At 55.1% G+C, this 6,474-nt stretch overlaps 1 non-coding gene across 1 annotated transcript; it reads left to right on the top strand.

Annotated features, from left to right (window-relative positions):
• Positions 1-3,683: 3,683 nt before the first annotated feature.
• On the top strand, positions 3,684-5,478 carry LOC144126460 (small subunit ribosomal RNA). Its single transcript, XR_013313507.1, has one exon. It is a non-coding gene; the product is annotated as a small subunit ribosomal RNA (ribosomal RNA).
• The last annotated feature ends 996 nt before the right edge of the window (positions 5,479-6,474 follow it).

Below are 6,474 nucleotides of genomic sequence, written 5' to 3'. Positions count from 1 at the left end.
CTTTGATTTTTTGTACGAGTTTTTGTAGCGATTATTACGGCAGCATTTCGAGCCTTCAACGTGGCGGCGCCGTGGTGGTGGCGGCACCGCCACCCTGTGGCTGCGTTGACACCCTGTAGATGCGCCGCCACCCTGTCACGTGGTTGGTCACGTGGTGCGGCTGATCACGTTGTTGGTCACGTGTTTGGTCACGTGACCAAGTTCCACTCGGGCAGCTGTAGCTATCGCGTCACTCCAGGTTTAACCAAAGCTAAACCACCGTTATTTTTTTTTGCAACTTGCACAAAAGGACAAGAACAAAGAATTGAGCAAAACACTCAACAGGTTAGGAAATTCGGTAGGCTGAAGAAGTTAAACTGAATGTACGCATTGCTACATTTAATTTTCGCTATTTTCAACTTCACTACTGAACCTAATATGGCCTCCTTTTGGAGATTCTCATTTCCGATGGCATGTTCTATCTGCGGCCGCCTCAGCATTCACAGTTGACGGCGAGGGGACCGAATTCCCGGGGGTATTCAGCGTCGGTCGTAATCGAGTCACGTCACCATGCTGGTGAGTAACGTCATGTAGATCCGGGCGTCAGGGTACGTTAGTAAATTTCAGCTTTAACATAAGTGATGTGGTTCACTTGGATCCCAATTTAGATCAGTTACGAAAAACAACAGAAGGAACGAAGAGGACCAGGTGGGACGCATCGCTGCCGTTATATGATCTCTAATCGTCTTTGAAACATTTGTCAGGCAGTGCTTTCAAATACGTGAAAAGGTATGTTTGGCGCATCACAGCTCCAGGTGCCGCTGAGCGAGTTCTTACAACTTGAAAAAGCAATGCTTGCTTTCCGGTCCCTCATAGTTATGTCACACCCAAAAATAATTGTGGAATCTCCTTCATCACGCTTTTCCATAAGCTGTATAATATTTCCATGCGTTTTGGTTTATGGTTTATCGTCCCAAATCGACTCAGGCTATGAGGAACGCCGTAGTGAAAGACTCCGGAAATTTAGACCAGCTGAGGTTCTTTAACATGCACTGAAATCGAACAGTATACGGACCACTAGCATTTCGCCTACATCAAAATCCAAGCGCTCCATAACGATCGCAAAGTACAACATTGATGACTTGACTACACAACTCCTCATTGCGGCAGCACTATGAGCAGTACTTTTCTACAAAGAAAAGAAATCGCGCTGAAATTAAGAAATTTGGGGAACACTTAGCTCCGCCTTGTTGGTATGATGCTATAGCATTAACAGGTCTTTTCTGCGGCTTGGTTTCCTCTGCATATTTTGTATTCGAAATTTCAGGCTATTTCGCATGGTCTCATGACGTAACATTTAGCCCGGCGAGCAATGAGCACTCGACCGTATAACCAGCCAACAGCCACCCGCTAGTGCACCTCCCATCTCTGACATGTGACGGCGCTTGGTCATGTCACCAGGTATCGTAATCTAGTATCTTAACCCCGCTCAGCCACAGCGTTTATTGCCGGGATGCATGAGGCGTTTTTACGGCGTGAGGCCGGCGATTTTCACCCGATGGTGAGCGCCGCCACCAATGTGGACCTACCAGATAATTTTCGCACGTCGTCCGACGACGGTTGATAAGGCGGCGGCTGACGCGAGCGAATAGGTGCGCAGAAAGCCCGCTCTTTTCCGATATGACTGCTTGCGCACGTCGCCGTCGACGAGGCCGCCATGGCCGACGAGCACGTGGCGACTTGGGGGCGGGCATGGAAACGTGACTGTCTTGAAGATAAACGATTCATCAAGCATAGCATGTCTTTTTTTTTATGGGGACATGAATTACTGTCGTATGAAAATGGGCGCGCGCGTTTCCTCAAGGCCGGTGGAAGAAAACCACGCGCGCAAAAAGCCTGTGTTGTCTCGAGCGTGTGGTTCTCGATATCTGGACATGTTCATGCGGAGTAATGTGATGAAAAAAAAGGCGCCTCGAGTACGGCGTTTAGCGCGGCGGCAGCCGAAGATAGAGGCGTTCAGGCGGTCTCGCCTGGGGCGTGCACGACAGAGTTTTCAAGTTTTTGCCGCTCTTCCGCAAATCGGAGGCGCACGAATTTCACATTGCAGGATAGGTCTCGGTGCGGCAAATCGTTTGGTGCCCCATTCGCCTCTCTCTTCTTGCCCCATCGAAAGATACAAGCGATAAGCGCTCGCCCCTGCACAAAAGATTCCTCGCCCCGGTAACGTTTGAGAATTTTTTGCGGCCGTACCATGCGTTGGAGGTGTGCGAATTTGGTATCGGCGTATTGGGCGGGAAAGCGCGAAGCTTTTGCCACCCTCTTCGCCTCTGTGCTTTTTATCTATCCGAAGATACGGGCGTTTAGGCTCTCTGGCTCGGGCAGGGTCCAACGACATTTACAAACTTCGCGCTCGTTCCGTTACGTCGGGCCGTACAATTTTTACATCAGCGTGTAGCCCTCTGAAAGACAAAGAATTTGATACCTTTTGCACTACTCTAGTGCGTCGCCCGGCGGAGTTATAGCGGTTCAAGTGAGGCCGCCCCGGCCTACCCGCGGAGGTCTGGGTACTAATCGCTGCATATATAAGGGGGGCATACCGCCGCGGCAGACGCGGAAGCGTAGAGTGCGCGCTTCGTCGGCGAAGTCCGAAACGCGCCTCTCGACGCCCCGGAGGCGCATTTGTGCATTTGGCGACCTCGGCCCATGGCATTTGCACGAGTTCGCGCAAGATTTGTGCGACACTTGATCCGAAAGCGCCTCGAGTACGGCGTTTAGCGCGGCGGCAGAGTCCACGAGTACGGCTCGTGTGGTGCGCCGCGATGCCGGCCGCGCTGCCGCGCCCGAGATTTGGCCATGTCCCGCGGCGGAACCACGGTACCGACAGAGGGGCCGATAGCGCCACGGCAAAGTCCACGAGTCCGGCTCGCGCGGGGCGCCGCGATGCCGCCGATGGGTGCCGCACGATTTGCGCGGCTCTTGCGGCGAAGGCGCCTCGAGCACGGCGCCAAGCGCCACGGCAAAGTCCACGAGTTCGGCTCGCTCGGGGCGCCGCGAAACGGGCGCGCACGATTTGAGCCAAATTTACGGCGAGATCGGCACGAGTACGGCCACTTACCAACCCACGGAGGTCTGGGTACTTATCGCTGCTACTATATGGGGGTCCTTGTGGCGCTGTCGGTGGCGTGCGCCCGAGCGCGCGCGCGCCGTACGTGTCTTGATATGCGGCCTCGTGCCCAGCGTGTCCCCGTCCCGTGGACCCCACGGCATTCGTCTGCAGCCTCATCCGCGTCTGCGATAGGGGCTGGTTGTCGGACGACGCTGTTCCCACGTGTTACGAAGTGTGTTCCGTGCTACCCGGACTCGATTCCGTGCGACTGCGCCGAAGACGCGGGCGTGTCCCGTCGTCTAACGGCTAGGCCGCCTCGGCTACGCAGCAAGCGCCGTCCAGTGCCTGAACGCCGCGGCCCTAGCGGCCGCGTGCGCACTGGTGGGCGCGTTACAAATGCTTTGCCTAAGGGCGCGTGCTCTCTTGCCGCGCGGTGATAACCGGGCCTTCGGGTCGGATGCCGCAGCGAGCTCGAACGATGCACGGGCAGCGAGAGCTGCCGCGAAAAAGATGCGCGTCGCGCGCCGAGGGGTGAGAGGGGCCCCGATCGGCCGCGACAGGGCTCCCTTGAGGAGCGACAAGGGTTTGCCTATGCATCTACCTGGTTGATCCTGCCAGTAATCATATGCTTGTCTCAAAGATTAAGCCATGCATGTCTAAGCGAAACCGCGAATGGCTCATTAAATCAGTTATGGTTCCTTAGATCGTTTCTTTCTACTTGGACAACTGTGGCAATTCTAGAGCTAATACATGCATTGAGCCTGAAGGCCTTTGGCTGACGGGCGCTTTTATTAGACCAAGACCCATCGGGTTCTGCCCGTATTCTGTGGTGACTGGATAACTTTGTGCCGATCGCATGGCCATGAGCCGGCGACGTTTCTTTCAAGTGTCTGCCTTATCAACTTTCGATGGTAGGTTACTTGCCTACCATGGTTGTTACGGGCAACGGAGAATCAGGGTTCGATTCCGGAGAGGGAGCCTGAGAAACGGCTACCACATCCAAGGAAGGCAGCAGGCGCGCAAATTACCCACTCCCGGCACGGGGAGATAGTGACGAAAAATAACAATACGGGACTCTTTTGAGGCCCCGTAATTGAAATGAGTACACTCTAAATCCTTTAACGAGGATCAATTGGAGGGCAAGTCTGGTGCCAGCAGCCGCGGTAATTCCAGCTCCAATACCGTATACTAAAGCTGCTGCGGTTAAAAAGCTCGTAGTTGGATCTCAGTTCCAGACGAGTAGTGCATCTACCAGATGCGACGGCTCGGACTGAACATCATGCCGGTCCTCTCTTGGTGCCCTTCATTGGTGCGTCTCGAGGAGGCCTGCGCTTTTACTTTGAAAAAATTAGAGTGCTCAACACAGGCGAGTCGCCTGAATAAACTTGCATGGAATAATAGAACAAGACCCCATTTCTGTTCTGTTGGTTTCTGGAATACGGGGTAATGATTAAGAGGGACAGACGGGGGCATTCGTATTGCGGCGCTAGAGGTGAAATTCTTGGACCGTCGCAAGACGAACTACTGCGAAAGCATTTGCCAAGAATGTTTTCTTTGATCAAGAACGAAAGTCAGAGGTTCGAAGGCGATCAGATACCGCCCTAGTTCTGACCATAAACGATGCGAACCAGCGATCCGCCTGAGTTACTCAAATGAGTCGGCGGGCAGCTTCCGGGAAACCAAAGTATTTGGGTTCCGGGGGAAGTATGGTTGCAAAGCTGAAACTTAAAGGAATTGACGGAAGGGCACCACCAAGAGTGGAGCCTGCGGCTTAATTTGACTCAACACGGGAAAACTTACCCGGCCCGGACACTGGGAGGATTGACAGATTGAGAGCTCTTTCTTGATTCGGTGGATGGTGGTGCATGGCCGTTCTTAGTTGGTGGAGCGATTTGTCTGGTTAATTCCGATAACGAACGAGACTCTAGCCTATAAATAGGTGCGGGGTTCCCAGCACCTTACAACCTTCTTAGAGGGACAAGCGGCTCCTAGCCGCACGAAACAGAGCAATAACAGGTCTGTGATGCCCTTAGATGTCCGGGGCGACAAGCGCGCTACACTGAAGGAAGCAGCGTGTCTTTATCCCTGTCTGAAAAGACTGGGTAACCCGTGGAACTTCCTTCGTGACTGGGATAGGGTTTTGCAATTGTTCCCCTTGAACGAGGAATTCCCAGTAAGCGCGAGTCATAAGCTCGCGTTGATTACGTCCCTGCCCTTTGTACACAGCGCCCGTCGCTAGTACCGATTGAATGATTTAGTGAGGTCTTCGGACCGATGTCCGGCGCGGCCTTTCGGTTGCGCCGGTCTGTTGGAAAGATGACCAAACTTGATCATTTAGAGGAAGTAAAAGTCGTAACAAGGTTTCCGTAGGTGAACCTGCGGAAGGATCATTACCGGATTGTGCTTGTCACACCCGGCGCCGCCCCCGCTTATAAGCGGGGGAAGGCCTCAACCGCGGAGTTGCGAGATTCTGATGCCTCATCTCTGCAAAAATTGTTACGCCCAGCGGAGGTCCGTCACCAAGGGAATGTCGGACGGACTGCTTCCGTGGGTTCGAACGGCGTAACGCACCAATCTGGTGGGCTTTCGGTCTTCGACACTCGTTGTCGGAGAGACTCGAACGTAGCCGGTAGGCTGGCCGAGGGAAAAGGCCGGCCCGCTGCCAAGGGAACGGCGGCGGCTGCTGCGAAGTACGAAAGGAACCGCAGCTCGCTGACTCTCGTTAGAGTTGCGACCGAGTCGGTAGGCCGGCCGAGGGAAAGGCCGGCCCGCCGCCAAGGGAACGGCGGCGGCTGCTGCGGAGTACGAGAGGAAACGCGGCTTGCTGGCTCATGAGAGTCGCGACGGAGTCGGTAGGCTGGCTGAGGGAAAGGCTTGCCCGACGCCAAGGGAACGGCGGCGGCTGCTGCGGAGTACGAGAGGAAATGCGGCTCGCCGGCTCCGGAAAAGTAACTCTTCGCAACAACGCGCGCGCGGCGGGACGCGTGCGGCCCAGTACTTATAAGGAACGGCCGCCGCAAGAGGTCTCGCAGTGCGGGCGCGATGTCTGAAGCCGTGCCGGCAGGGCGAAAGGAGGCACCGGGAAAAAAGGGACGAGGGGTTGTAATCCCGCATTTTGAACGCACCTGCGGCAGCGGGGTTCTCCTGCTGCTTCGTCCTTCCCAGCCTTCGAGTAGTCTGCCGGTGCGATACCGAAACGCCGTCCATGGCACTGTGGCCGGTGGACTCCTGTTGCGGGAGTAGTCTGACGAACGCCCGTCTGGCGGATGTCCAAGTACGCGCTGCGTAGCCACGCCTAGGCGGTGCCTGTCTCTTAAGCGAAGCAATGATGTGGCGAAATGGTCGGATAGGGCGCAGCACGAGGGCGTACCCTTGGGGCGGCGGACTCG

This window comes from Amblyomma americanum, chromosome 3, assembly GCF_052857255.1.
Source record: "Amblyomma americanum isolate KBUSLIRL-KWMA chromosome 3, ASM5285725v1, whole genome shotgun sequence".
Lineage (NCBI taxonomy): Eukaryota > Metazoa > Arthropoda > Arachnida > Ixodida > Ixodidae > Amblyomma > Amblyomma americanum.
This window is presented reverse-complemented; position numbering and strand designations above follow the sequence as displayed.